Raw genomic sequence first — 16,086 nt, forward strand, 5'->3', positions numbered from 1 at the left:
ATTTTTTTTTGTATGGTGTTTTTACGTTGCATGGAACCAGTAGTTATTCAGCAACGGGGAAATGACAGTTATAGTTTGCGCAGAAACAATAAAAAAAAAAAAAAATGCTGGACGTCTTCATAGACAGAATATGTAATTCAGGCCAAGCACTGGGACCTATGCGGTCATTCAGCGCTGAAACGGAAACTGACCGGAAAATGGTTTGAAGAGTGTAAAGGAGGAAAACCTCGCAGTTGTACAATGAAGCAATTGTTAGGAGAGGATGGAAAGGAAGATGGAAGAAAGAATACGAACGGAGATACTGTAAAAGAGATGAAAGGGGTTGAAACCAGGGACCGAAGGGCCGTTACAAAGAACCTTGGGTAATGCCTACGGTGCACCGCATGAGTTGCACTGATGGCACTGTCCCCTACGGGAAGGACGTCTTGATGAGGACATTGTCTCAAATATAGCATTTTTAATCAATTTTACACATTCAAACAACTGCACACAAAAAATCTTATATCAAAATGAGTTCGAAGATACCTTATTGCATTTACAATTAATTTACCCGCATTCTAAAAGATTTAATTTCAAAATGAGCGTGAAGATATTGTTTTCTAGGTTTTTTTTAAGTAAAAATAAAACATTTCCACAGAAAGCTCATCTGGACGGATTCCTGCTCTCTCCCGAGCTCATTGGTATTCAGGAGAGCTCCATTCTTTTCGAAAACCAGGTTGCAAAATTGCAGGTGGGATATGCTGCACCTGTTCTCGTCCTTGTCAACACGAGATGTAACTCATTTCTTATGGCTTGTCTCTTGGGAGGGTTTTACAAACTCTCTCTCTCTCTCTCTCTCTCTCTCTCTGTGAACACAAGATGGAGCTCAAGGGTTTATTGCATATCTTGAAATGTGCCGGTTTATAACAGTCTCTCTCTCTCTCTCTTTGTACACACAAGATGGAACTCAAGGGTTTATTGCATACCTTGGACTGTGATGGTTTGTAAAACTCTCTCTCTCTCTCTCTCTCTCTCTCTCTCTCTCTCTCTCTCTCTCTTTGTACGCAAGACACAAGATGAAACCTGAGGGTTTATTGCATATCTTGGAATGTGATGGTTTATGAAACTCTCTCTCTCTCTCTCTTGGAATGTGATGGTTTATGAAACTCTCTCTCTCTCTCTCTCTCTCTCTGCACGCAAGATAGTACTTAAAAGTTTATTGTGTTTGTTGAACGGTGCTCTCTCTCTCTCTCTCCCCACATCTTTCCTGGAAAGCAATGTCCCATCTGCATTGTCAAGAGTTTTGACATCCATGACGGACTGCCGGTCAGTCGTTAGCAACCTTACTTCCTTCCCCCCCCCCCCCCCAACTCCCACCGCCTCATCCCCCCCAAAAAAATAACACTAACACACACACACACACCTGAGCATGCGCAGGTGTATGACGATATCGCTCATAAGTGTCTTTGTTCCTTTTAACACTTTATTTTCTTTCAGGGTTACCAGGTGGTAGGTAAACTTCTTCTCTTTCTCCTCCCGATTCCGTCTTTTTATTGTTTTCTTCGAGACCGTCCCTCCGAACATAATAATAATAATAATAATAATAATAATAATAATAATAATAATAATAATAATAATAACAGAGTTCAATTAATTAAGGCATTTTGTGTGACTGAAAAATGGGCCTATTACTGAGAAGATCAAATCATGCCACCTACAAACTTGAACTTTAAGGTGTTAGCTAAGAAAATAAGCGATTTCGAAGAAAATAAGAAGATGAACGATTTCAAAGAAAAAAGAAAATAAGCGATTTCGAAGAAAATAAGATGAGCGATTTCAAAGAAAAAAGAAAATAAGCGATTTCGAAGAAAATACAGGGATTGAATGACTCCGTATTTACACTAACAAAACAACACCAGGGGCATATAGTTTTCTAGTGAACCAAACCAACCAGGTATCCCTCGACAATATGTCTTCTGAGCAACATGACGAAACCGAGATCTGCAATTCTGATGAGAAACATCTAAATGCACTTATCGCCTCATGAGCCCAGCTCTCCCGGCGCCACAAACAAACAGAGAGCAAAACTGAGCCTAAATACTGGGGGGATCTCAACCAGAGATTTTGATTTGATTTACATAGATTTTTGGCATCATGCCAAGCACTGGGGCAACTAAGGCCATTCAGCGCTGAAACGGAAATTGACAACAAAAGGTTTGAAAGGTGTTACAAGAGGAAGACCTCAAAGCAGCTGCTCTATGAAACAATTGTTAGGAGAGGGTGGACAGGAAGATGGAAGAAAGAGAATATGAATGGAGGCACAGTACAAGGAATGAAAGTGGTTGCAGTTAGGGGCCGAGGGGACGCTGTGAAGAACCTTAAGTAATGCCTACATTGCACCGAATGAGGTGCACTGACGGCACTACCCCCCTACGGGGTTCGCAGATATTGACCCCCAAGGATTTAAACCCTGTGTGTATACACCTCTGCGGCTTGTGTAGTACAAGCCCGTTGTGGATTACAGAAAAAAAAAAAAAAAAAAAACTAAACAAAAGGCTGTAAATATCATAAACATCATAACCTACAAAGAAATATTAGTTCTAGATAACGACCACCGAAACCCCTTTGGAGGGCGGGGGGTCACTCTCTAGGAGAGATCCAACCATGGAAAAGTTAGGGTGAGTAAGCTGCCTGCGTTGAAGCAACGTCGGACAACCTACAAGGACGTACCGCGGAAATCATTCGATTTCGTCAGGAATCTCGGCACGAAGTCACCGATAGAATTTGAGAATTTCGGCGGGTCTTTTCCTCATTAAAGCGAAAGCCTACAAATAAAAAGCTTTGGTAGTGATCTCCCAAATCACATTTCTGTCACGACGCTTCCGCCACGCTGCAACTCGGCGTTGAGTCGCACTTTAGAAGCAACTGCCGTCTTGGGCATCGGTTTCTGCTTCACTTCTTTCAAATTGAACGCCGTATCCTTCGAAGGCTTGACTTTCAAGGCGATGGAGGACCCTGTCGGCTTGTTTCATATGAATGTCTTTGTTCGTTTGTTTGTATGGTGTTTTTACGATGCCTGGAACCAGAGGTTATTCAGCAACGGGACTAACTGCTTTACGTGACTTCCAAACCACGTCGAGAGTGAACTTCGATCCAGAAATACACATCTCTCACCCCTCAGTGGAATGCCCAAGAATCGAACTCGCGGCCACCGAGGTGGTAGGCCAAGACCAGACCGATCACGCCACTGCATACGAATGTGGTTCATCTTCTGAATAACGATAATAGTGGAGAAACATTTCCAAGTTATGCATCTGTACAAATATATTTATACACCATAACTGTGGATTGTTTCTCCATTTTAAAACTCGTCCTATTATGAGTATTTTATATTTAATAATAGTAAAAACTGCGCCTGATCAAGGCCACCGCAAACCATGAAACTTGAACCACGGCCGTATCCTATATTGTTGCAAAAACCACGATCATGGGTAACTTTAACCTTAAATAAAATAAAAACTACTGACGCTAGAGGGCTGCAATTTGGTATGTTTGATGATTGGAGGGTGGATGATCAACATAACAATTTGCAGCCCTCTAGCCTTCGTAGTTTTCAAGATTTGACGGCGGACAGTTAAAAGAGCGGACGGACAGACAAAACCGATACAATAGTTTTCTTTTACAGAAAACTAAAACCTTGAGACGTGTCCTGTCTTAACAGAAGAATATATATATATATATATATATATATATATATATATATATATATATATATATATATATATATAGTTTATTTTTGCCACGAAGGAAAAAATGAAAAGCGAGAATAGCCAAGCACTTTCGGTCTAGTGCGCCCTTTACTCAGGCACAACTACCCATATATATATATATATATATATATATATATATATATATATATATATATATAGTATATAGTATATAAACTATATAATTGTGAAACTGAAATTCAGACGACTTGCGTCATTTCGAAACCCTGCTTAATTCCCCCATAAGCTTCATGGCCATTTAGATAGAGATTCCTTCTCACACCCAACAGCTTCTTTTTCTTCTTCTTCGTCTCGTAGCTGCAGCAGCTTCAGCCACATTAAAAGACATCCGGGTTATTCATGAAGCAGCAGAGGAGCCCGAAGCTGAACAGCAATAAGGAGAGGTGTCCTGTGACAGGACAAAGAAAATGATTATAATGACGATGGTGAGAGAGAGAGAGAGAGAGAGAGAGAGAGAGAGAGAATAATGCATGTTTAAAACGGACAAGAGAATGTTATAATTGCTATGATTACAACTGGTTAGAGAGAGAGAGAGGAGAGAGAGCGAGAGGAGAGAGAGTTTACATGCTTGCGACGAGAAACAAAAGATTATAAAAATCAATATATAAGGCAGGAGAGAGGAGAAGGAGAGAGAGAGAGAGGAGAGAGAGGAGAGAGAGATAGAGACAGAGAGAGAGAGGAAGAGAGAGAGTATACATGTTTTAACGGACAGAGAAAATGATTTATTATAAATTATCATAAGACGGTGGTAGAGAGAGAATTATTATCATGACGATGGTGTCACAGACCGAGAGAGAGAGAGAGAGAGAGAGAGAGAGAGAGAGAGGAAAAAAAATTCTTTTTTATAAATTAAAAAAAATGATTATTTTAACGGAGGTCATGAATTACAAGTAAATGTAAACAAGAGTAAAATGACAGCAATTCTGCGAAAATATATCACAGCACATTTGATGTTTAAGCTGCAAGTCAGGACCTTATGTCTGGCAGATATGTAACTTCCATTCGTACCTGGACAAAAGACATTTGTTTGGATACCCCATAAGGAAGGACAATAAAATCCGGAAAAGAGGCAGAGCAACAAACCGTCCTCAGAATATATATATATATATATATATATATATATATATATATATATATATATATATATATAAATTGTTGTGAATAGAACACTTTTTTTTTCTTCTGAGATTTCCCAAGTCAGGCCTAGAAAGAGCGTGAGATCTGTACAGCTTGACAAACAAGTGAAAGTCTCTGCGGTTCTGGGCTCTTTCACGGTCAAGGATTACTGAAACCGAATAGTATACAATTTAGGTCGATGGTCCGGCGCTGCGACCTATGAGGTTATTCAGCGCTGAAAGGAAAATTGAGAGCAGAAGGTTCTAAAGGTGTGACAGAAGGAAAACCTCGCGGTTGCTCTAGGAAGCATTGTTAGAAGAGGGGTGGAAATTAAGATGGAAGAAAGGATATGAATGGAGGTACAGTAAAAGGAATGAAAGGGGTTGCAGCCAGGGGCCGAAGGGGCGTTGCACAATTAGCCTACAGTACACAGCGTGAGGTGCACTAACGGCACTGCCCATCCCCTACTGGGAAGGATCATTGATACCCAAGACCGCCATCTGGGACCCAACGCCAGACTTACTGCCAACCACTGGCGTCGCAGCCGCTGCGGTCATCTGCGAATACAACCGAGATGCTCTCGAAGGACAGAACTCCTCTGGTAATTCAAAAGGCAGACAATAAGGCCTGCCGAGGAGAAGAGGAGATAAAGGTAATAACTGCAGAGCGTCAGCCAAGCAACGAAAGGTCAGTGTTTTGATAAGAGGACCCTTTGCAAGCGCCAGACACCAGATGCAGGTTTCCAAGACTTCCCAAGGGAGAGACGGATGAAACAGTGAGCGGGGCACTCAACGTGGAGGGTGAAAATCAGAGAATAAGATGAAGAAGGTAAACTTTCGTTAACAACTACTATACCGAAGCGACCTGTAATAACAGGTAAAATATTAATGAATATTTCGGGTGTTACTAAAATCCTGATCCAGTTACTTGTATCTTTGTTGACCTTGAGCTGAGGAAATCTATTTGTATATTCAGAGAGAGAGAGAGAGAGAGAGAGAGAGAGAGAGAGAGAGAGAGAGGCGAAACGACAAGATCACTATACCAATCTAGGTCTAGAGAATATGAATTCTCTACTAGACCTTGATACCAATAGTAACCTGTAATATAGGTAAAATATTCATTACATTATATTATTAATATCAGGTGTTACTAATCTTGTGACTGCACCTTAGTTGACCAACTTGACCTTGAACTAAATAGAATAGAATAGAATACAGAATTTAGACCAAAGACAAAACACTGGGAACTATGAGGTCATTCAGCGCTGAAACGGAAATTGAGAGTAAAGAAGGTTTGAAAGGTGCAACAGGAGGAAGAAAGTAAGATGGAAGAAAGAGAATATGAACGGAGGTAGAGTAAAAGGAATGCCTACAGTGCAGCACACGAGGCGCACTGATGGCACTAACACCCCCTCGTGCAAAACCCGACTGAAGGAGCCCGTTCCTTACGGCATTCCTGATTGGCTATTGATAAGCCAATCACAGGGCTCGAAACTCTCTCGAGAGAGTTTACATGGGCAAGATGCATATTCTACCTCTCCTGAGGGATACGTTTGAACGACGTATCCCTCAGGAGAGGTGGAACATGCATTGTGCCCATGTGAACTCTCGAGAGACTGAGAGTTTCCAGCCCTGTCACTGGCTTATCAACAACCAATCAGGAGCGTCGTAGGGGACGGGCCTAGACATCTAATGCAAGGTTGATGTGGATCCACTATAGTACAACAGCGTGCTGGAACGCCCCCGGAAAACGCAGAAACGAACCGAAGGAGGAGGACCTTGGTGCAGTTAGCAGGTCAGGTGGAGAGAGAGAGAGAGAGAGAGAGAGAGAGAGAGAGAGAGAGAGAGAGAGAGTGAGAGAGGGGGGGGGGGGGGGGGGGGGGGGGACTCCAGCAGGAACCAGACGCGAGGAGAGACGCCGGCGACCAAGGATAGATGGAGCTCTTTCGATTGTTCTTTGCTTTCTTTTCTTCGTCGTGATAAAAATCCCCTACCTGGTAAAAAGGGAAGGAAACAGGTGTCTGCGAAGAAACTTCTTCACAGACAACGGACAAAAAGATACTGGCTGGAGATAGAGTCAGGGAAAATGGGAGTAACAAAGAAGAAAGTCTACAAATGCAGATTTGCCCCGCTGAGAGAGAGAAAGAGAGAGAGAGAGAGAGAGTGTGTACTGTGCACGCATAACAATATGCAAGCGATCTGACGCCATCTCGCCTCAATCATAACCACCTTCCCGTCCTCGTACACACGTGCGCGACACACACACACAACACACACACACACGCTCACACATGCCCACGAGATTGTTTATGTAACACCTTGGGAGATGCGATCAACAATAAGCCTGTTTGGAAAGGAACGACAGTGAGAATCGCATAATTCATTGTTTCTCCTTTCATTTAATTCTTCCTCTGATTTCTCTTAATTCTTCTTTGTTATACTCCCATCATCGCCTTGTTGCTGTGTTTTTATTTAAACTACTATGTATGTTCTGTATCTGTTTGTTTGTATGGTGTTTTTACGTTGCATGGAACCAGTATGGTTATTCAGCAACGGGACCAAAGGCTTTACGTGACTTCCGAACCACGTCGAGAGTGAACTTCTATCACCAGAAATACACATCTCTAACCCCTCAGTGGAATGCCCGAGAATCGAACTTGCAGCTACCGAGGTGGCAGGCCAAGACCAAACCGACCATGCCACTGAGGCGCTCATGTTCAGTATTTGAAGATAATCAGAATGGGTTTTCTTAAAACGACAAATGTCACAACGCAATGCATATTTCTTTTAATGACAAATATTAAAAGTATTTTTTATTTTTCTTAAGTATACAACCCTAGGTTTTGTTTTCTGTCAGACACGGTCGCCTGCGCGCATGCGCAGGGATAATTGCACATCAGTGATAAGCGAGGTTTGTATATCCCCGGAGGATTAATTGATCTTTAAGTTTCCTTCATTCTGGACAATCTTAAATTACTCTTTTATTTGTTTGTATGGTGTTTTTACGTTGCATGGAACCTCCTTCATTCAGGAAAATCCTACATTCAATTACTCTTAAATTTCCTTCTTCCAGGAAATTTCATCTTAAATCAAATTACTCTAAATTTTCTTCTTTCACGAAAATTTTAAATTAAATTCTTTTAAAATTTCCCTTTTTCAGGAAAATCTTGAATTAAATCTCTTAAATATTTCTTTTCTTTTCCAAAAAAAATCTTAAATTAAATTACTCTTTACAATTACCATTTTTTCAGGAAAATCTTAAATTAAATTACTCTTTAAAATTTCCCTTTTTTCAGGAAAATCTTAAATTAAATTACTCTTTAAAATTTCCCTTTTTTCAGGAAAATCTTAAATTCAATTACTCTTTCAAATTTCCCTTTTATTCAGGAAAATCTTAAATTAAATTACTCTAAAATTTCTATTTTTCAGGAAAATCTTAAATTAAATTACTCTTTATAATTTCCCTTTTTTCAGGAAAATCTTAAGTTAAATTACTCTTTAAAATTTCCATTTTTCAGGAAAGTTTTAAACTAAAATATTTAAATTTGCTTCTCTCCGGAAAACGTTAAATTACTCTTTGGAGGACCAGTAGCCCATTTCTATAAGAAAGTTATATAAATATCGAGAAATTAACATCTTTTTTCCGTTTATCCCTAAGATTTCCATCCAATCTCTCACTCTGTTGTTATTTCGTGCCTCGACGTGACCCACTACCACTTACGAAGCTCTCTTGCAAGCTAACAAAAGCCAGCAACGCCTGACAAATCATGCAAGGCAACGACAAAAAAAAGGAATAAAGACAATTGCATGCGGGTGTGAACAGCGAGGTTTCTTGGGGAAAATAATCAACAATACTCCTACAGGTCGGTTCATGATATCGTATACATTCATTCGATGAATGATGTCACAATAACATCGTTCATTGTGTTGGGATGATCCTCTTCTTCTCTCAGAGATTTCTGTCTCGAGATACTTTCTTGGAGAGAGAGAGAGAGAGAGAGAGAGAGAGAGAGAGAGAGAGAGAGAGAGTGTCCACAAGTCTTGTTCCTCTTCTCTCAGAGATTTTTGTCTCGAGATACTTTCTTGCAGAGAGAGAGAGAGAGAGAGAGAGAGAGAGAGAGAGAGAGAGCTCGTGTCCACAAGCCTTGGCTAACCCTAGACACTCACAATCCTGAAACATCCCTCAGCTGTCCCTCTCCTCAAGTAACCGAATCTTGAAAGGTTAACCACGTGGTTCACGGGACGAAAACAAGCACACAAGCACACACACACACGCACAAGTGCAGCCTAGGTGAAAAAAAAAAAAATGTACTCGGACGATACTAAGCCTAAACCTGTTTTGTTATTTTCTCTTCCTTGTCGGGTTTAGAGTACGTGAAGAATGGAGGCAGACTGATAAAACGATATCTTCGTAAGCAACTTGATTCACCGTACTGGGAAGTTGTAGGAAATATTCATTGGATTTACGTAATCTTTTGTAATTACATTCCAACCAATTTATCAAGTTTTCTCTACGTTTTTAAGGACAATTTGTTATTATTACAAAGCACATTCGATGCGTAGGTTTATCGACTGAAAATTTTTTATGATTTTCGAAGTAATTCAAATTTTGCATAGAATTAAATGACACGCTAAAAAGTTAAAAGAATTATAGCCAGAACTGGTAGAAAGGTTAGCTCCGGTGATTTTTTTTTGACGGATCGGTCATGTGGAAGGAATGGAAGCTTTATAAAAAAAACTTATAGTCTAAATGAGAGGTATTAGAAGGGAGGACATGAGAGGACATAGAAAGTGCTGGATAAGAAGGACCTTAATAACCAGGAAGTAAGAGAGATTTCATGTATGAAAATGGCATAGTGTACCTGCTGTGCAGGTGTAAGGATAGAATTGAGTATAGAATTTAGGCCAAAGGCCAAGTGCTGTGACCTATGAGGTCATTCACCGCTGAAATGGAAACTGACAGTAAAAATCTGAAAGGTGCAACTGGAGGAAAACCTCAAAGCAGTTGCACTATGAATCAATCGTTATGAGAGGGTGGAAAGTAAGAAGGAAGAAAAAGAATATGAAAGGAGATGCAATAAAAGGAACGAAAGGGGGTGCAGGTTTAGAAGCGGCTAGCGTTGCAGTACTAATTCTTTTTCTAGTGGCTCTTCCCAGCGATGACCGCCGCCCTATTCTTCTATTGCTTTGTGTTTTTTTGTGCTGCTCTTATTGGAATCGCCTGTCTTCATAACACGCATACAGAACTATAGCTGGTTCACTGAAGGTAGATTCTTGGGTGAGCCCTATGCTTACGAGATGTTTGTTTGGCAACAGCTGATTGGCTGGTACCGGGAGGTATAGGCAGCTCCCAGCCAATCAGCGGCCACCAAACTAACGTCTCGTAGACGTAGGGCTCACCCAAGGATCTACCTTAAGTGAACCAGCTATAGTATAATTCGCAATCAGCTGGCATTGTATTATATACCTGGGCAATACAATGCATTACTACCCTATATTATTTTTCTCCTTTTTTAATAGGTGGGATCCCCTCTTTCTGTATTTCCCTTTACTTCTTCTTACTTCTTGCTAATGAACACAATATTCTTTGAAAGCTTGAAATTCAAGTCAATGGCACCTGTGGGCTTGTTTCATATAAATAAGTTTCGTCTACTGATTTAATAATAATAATAATAATAATAATAATAATAATAATAATAATATAAGACTGATTCCTGCAACGCCACATATTTTCGATAAACATGTCAGCTTGGATGAAACGTGATATAGATTCCCACGTTTTCAGGGAATGCGGTAAGCCCACTCTTCTCTCTCTCTCTCTCTCTCTCTCTCTCTCTCTCTCTCTCTCTCTCTCATAGAAACATAGCCTTAGTTCATAACCTTATTCTGAAGCAAATTGGCATCAAATCTACTGCACTAAAAAAAAAAAAAAAAAAAAAAAAAAAAAAAAAAAAAAAAGAAAAAAAAAAAAAAAAAAAAAAAAAAAAAACTTTTGGAACTCAATTTCTCATAACCTCCTAATTTCAAGGTTTACAGATTGGAAAAAAATGTACGAGAACAATTTAAAATACAAACAGTAAAATGATACTTTTGTACTTAATCATACCGTCAACAAAACTTTATATATTAAGGGATGTACATAATTTGAATCTAAACCTTCCATTTGTAAGAGCATGATGCTTTTTTCATTTAGTGAATAATTTGGGAAACATTACGATATAAAAAAAATTATCCTATGAACATAGAGCAAGGTCTAACAAGAAACAGCTGATTAGATCAATATATTCTTATACGTCCGTCTGTCTTTCGCTCATGCGCAGGCGCACGCGCGCACACACACCTACATGTGAACTGAAGCGAAGGTTCAGGGATGTGAGCTTAGACATCAAAAGGACTTCGAAAGGATTCAAAGATGTTCTACTGTCAAAAGGTAGGAGATAGAACACGTGTGTCCCAGAACAATACTAAGTTGCCTAAGAGTGCGTCCACGCTTGTCATAACCAAGCGTCGCCCACTTATCTTATACATATCACAAATATATTGAAAAGTCAACGACTGTAAGTGGAGACTGAATCTTTGGTCAATGCTAGATAATCACATAAAGCACTACTTAGGAGTACTCGTCCAACGAGGAACTGAGAAAAGGTAGAAAAAGGTTCTTTAGGCTGCGTGATTGGGCTCAATTTCTAATATCAGGATTACTTGAATAAGTGTAGTTACCTACGCCGGAGAAATCCTTATTATCCAACGTACGTGGAATGGAATATATTACTCAGGCCAAAGGCCAAGCAATGGGACCTATAAGGTCATTCAGCCTCGAAAAGGAAACTGACAGTAGAAGGTCTGAAAACGAACAAGAGGAAAACCTCGCAGTTGCACTATGGATCAATTGTTAGAATATGGACTGCAAGATGGAAGAGAGAGAATATGAATGAAGGTCCAGTAAAAGGAACGATAGGGGTTGCAGCTAGGGGCCGAAGGGACGCTGCAAACAACCCTAAGTAATGCCTACAGTGCACCGCGTGAGGTGCTGTAAACACGCAAAAGAGAACATGAAACTCCTCCATTCAGGTGTACTGACCATACAATCAGCACCATAAATTTAAGTTAGGCGAAAGGGTTAAGGTTGATCCTATTGCTCAAGATCAGACTCAGGACCAGGAACCTGCCGATTAATTCTAGGGCGCTACTGCCATTCAAACAAAACAATCTAGTCATCTACAAGAAAGACTCGCTTCTATTTTCCGTTCCTCAAATTTATACGTTTTATTTTCTCGTCCTCAAATTTAAAAAGTCTTTTTTTCCAAGGTCCGTAAAGCTCCTGAAAAAATAATACACAATTGTTTTACCCACACACACACACACACACACACACACACACACACATATATATATATATATATATATATATATATATATATATATAATACTATAACTTTACTTTATCTTCCCGCCACTGGCCAGTGGCATACGGCTGATAAAGTTCCTCTCCACCTGTCTCTATCCCGAGCCATTTCCCTCGCGTCCTCTAGGTTCTGGATTTCATCTTCAAGATCTCTGACAATTATGTCTATCCACCTCGTTCTTGGCCTACCCAGCGGTCTTCTTCCTATTGTACTGCTCTCAGTGCTCTCCTGAGGTCTCTATTCCAATCCATCCTCTCAACACACACACACCACACACACACACACATATATATATATATATATATATATATATATATATATATAATATATATATATATATATATATATATATATATATATATATATATATATATATATATATATATATATATTTCACCTTCTCGTTCCTGCTAATTGATAAATTTCCTTTTCCGGCCCTTTAATTAAAGTTATAAGTCTAACTTTTCCAAACATGCTCCTCTTCCCGACTGCAAATGGTCTCACTTTACTTCTCCATCCCTGTAAAATAATGTGCTTTACTTTCCCGACAATTTTCTTACAAACCTCAGTTACCCCCATCTACCTTGCTTACAATTTACAAGATCTAGACTTGCCCGTTTTCAAACGCTACTGTAACTCGTTTTCGAACGGCGCAGGAACTCGTTTTTTTTTCAAACGTCACTGCACCTCGTTAATTTCTTCAACCGCCTCCTCCTCTCGTTTAATAAGTCGATGTCGGCGAGTGGATGTAATCGCTGACGTAAGCGCTCGCCACTTCCCTTGCCTTCTTGTTACCCAGTCTAAATTTATGCTGCCCGCGGCCCAAAGACAGACTCTTAGTACTATAGTAGATTCATATCAAACGTGCATTTGATGTCTAGGACAATCCCTTGCGACGCTACTGACTGGCTGTAATAAGCCAATCACAGGGCTGGAAACTCTCAGTCTCTCTCGAGAGTTCACATAGCCATGGATACTTTTGAAAGACGTATCTCTAAAGAGAGATGGAACATACATCCTGCCAATGTGAACTCTCTCGAGACTGAGACTTTCCAGCCCTGTGATTGGTTTACCAACAGCCAATCAGGAGCGTCGTAAGGGACTGGCCTAGACATCTGATGCACGGTTGATGTAAATCTACTATAGCTCGGCTTACGTCAACCAGCGAAGACCAAGGCCTAGAAAGAACCACAGACCTACTATGAAAATGCAATGGTCTCGGAACGCTCTAAACAAGGTGGACGAACGCACTGCACATCGCTATGGCTACGACCTACGGATACGTAAGGAAGAAGACGAAGCCTTTCTCGCCATGACCTAGCAGAGCCCGCCAGGAGGCAGAACGGGTTGACGGGTAGGTGGGTGGTGGGTGGGAGGGCGTCTTTGGCTGTACTCCAAGAGAACAGGATGATCACCCACCTATACATACTACAACAGCCACTACTCGTACTACTACTACTACTACTATTACTATCGCGCCTTGTACTAACACTTTTGTTATGATTACGGAGAATTCTAGTCCTACCAGGGCTAGTGTTACTTCTGCTCGGGGCTGGGTTGAAAAAGTAGAAGGCTGGTAATAACATGTGCTTGTGGTGTCTGAAAGGTCAGTATCTTTGATATATTCTGGAAACTTAAGGGGTGACTCACTCACTCTCCAGGAAGTAAATATCTCTTTGAGAAATTCAACTTTTCTCGTTGCTGTAAAAACGTGTTGGCTTGTAACGGGGATATTATGATCATAATCTGTATTATTATTATTACGTGCACACATTCATGTAAACTAGTCTCAAATGGTAGCACCTTCCCAAGGAAGGTCCCACGAAACAGAATGTACTACAGCTGTGAATGACAAGGATGCATGGGCCTAACCTCTTTATGTAAAAATAAAAGTTGCAGAATGACCGGCAATTGCAGAATATCGTATACAATAATCTTTTATCTATAAGGCAAAATGGTTATAAGTTTCCGGTATCATTACAGTCGCTCTCAAACGGCATGGGTGTTCCCCAGTTCTACCTCAAAGGAAACGAAGGCTCTTGAGAGGTTGGTAGTATGACTTGGTGTTACTTCGGCATCAAAGCAGACGCATTAACATAGGAGCACAGGTGCTCAGGGCACTGGTAGAAGTTCCCTGTTGAAAAAAAAGAGTTCACAGAGATAGCCATCCAGATGACGATCAAAACTCGTAAAAGCAATTATCGGGAAAACATTAACATTCCCTCGTAAACAGAGACATGAAGATGAAACAATATTCCAACAACAGCTAAATACAGGATTGGAAGCGTGTGGGATCATAACCATCCTTTCCGTGACAAGGATTCATTACTGTTACAAGAGGAAACGCATTCGCTTCACAAAAAAGGTGTCTGTAAGCATTAGCAGGTAAAAGATAAACCATACATCTAAAACACACTTTAAATGCTAGGCCTAGGGTGAAGTGTGTGGGGGGGGGGCTTGGGTCCATTTCCCGTAAAATCCAGTAGGTCTCTGTTGAGCTAAGCGAGGTATTGTACCTGATGGTTAGGTGGCTGTGGTGGATAGCAGCCAAAGTTGGGAAAAAAGCAGTGGGGAGGGGCAAGCAGGTTCATCTCAAAAATGATTTGCTGAGAACATGAAAGTTAAGGTTAACATTCTCAGGAGATGCCCTTCCAAATGGGAAAGGTGTGTGTGTGTGTGTGTGTGTACTGTAATAGCCACAATGCCCTCTTAACTTCTCAAATTCTTGGCTCTTTTTTGGACACTCTTGTCACTACGAAGCCTGGTAAAAAATTACCAGTAGATTTTACAATGTATATATGTAATAGGCAGATAGATAGATATATGAATAAACATACAAACAAATAAATTTTCACAATATTCAAAACCACGTGGAGATATTTGTATGGATGCGTAAAGAGACTTACCCCCACCCCCGACACAAGTATTTCGCGCAACTATTATGCTTTAAACGCCACGACAAAAAGCCCTCCAAGTGTACAAAGTGCATGATGAGCTAAAATAACTAACACAACACCAACAGCCCTGTGCGTCATTTAAGTAATAATGCAGCGGCGGTGGTGGCGGCGGCTACACCCTCCTCAAACTGCAGCCCCAAACATCCTACGACAAGCATCCTTGCGCATCCTAATATGGGGGAAACATGTTCTGAACTCACAGCCAGTGACCTTGAACTCGCGTCGATTCAAAGCAACCTCTGATATTGTTAACGGAGCCTCAGGGGATCAAACAATGGCCTGACGGAGATGGATAATCTAAACATAAGCGCAAACATCAACGTTTGAGAAAACAAAATGAACAATATCTGTTTGGTGGAATAGACTGAATATCCGAGGGAGGATATTTTTAAGTCTAGTACATTGTTCGTGTATAATCTTATTTTCTATGTTTTTATGTATTTCTATACTACTTTAAAAAAGTGACTAGATTAGAAAAAACTGACATGTTTCAGACCGTAACTTTTCTTCAAATTGCAACATTATATTGTATATAGGCTTAGTACTGGAAAAAAAACAGAAACAAAAATAACTGAAAAGTTATATACCAATGTTTTAGTTCTTCAAATTACAATATTTGATTACATAGTACAAAGAAAATTGTTTAAAATAACCTAAAAAGTACATATATTTTAGTTCTCCTTCAAATTGCACATTTCATTATACAGTACTCGGGAAAAACAGCGGTAAAAATGAACCGAAAAAACATATACCCTGACTTCCTTTCATAACCATTGTAGACCAATAACAATTGATAGTCCATGAAAAGTTCAAGTGCCTTAAAACCACAATAGTAAACACT

At 40.1% G+C, this 16,086-nt stretch overlaps 1 protein-coding gene across 2 annotated transcripts in view; it reads right to left on the reverse strand.

Annotated features, from left to right (window-relative positions):
* Nucleotides 1-16,086, reverse strand: part of LOC135207490 (ETS domain-containing protein Elk-3-like) — a 265,420-nt gene that overhangs the window by 230,597 nt on the left and 18,737 nt on the right. The gene's annotated exons all lie outside the window — the stretch shown is intronic.

This window comes from Macrobrachium nipponense, chromosome 32 (genome assembly GCF_015104395.2).
Source record: "Macrobrachium nipponense isolate FS-2020 chromosome 32, ASM1510439v2, whole genome shotgun sequence".
In the NCBI taxonomy this organism is placed as follows: Eukaryota; Metazoa; Arthropoda; class Malacostraca; order Decapoda; family Palaemonidae; genus Macrobrachium; species Macrobrachium nipponense.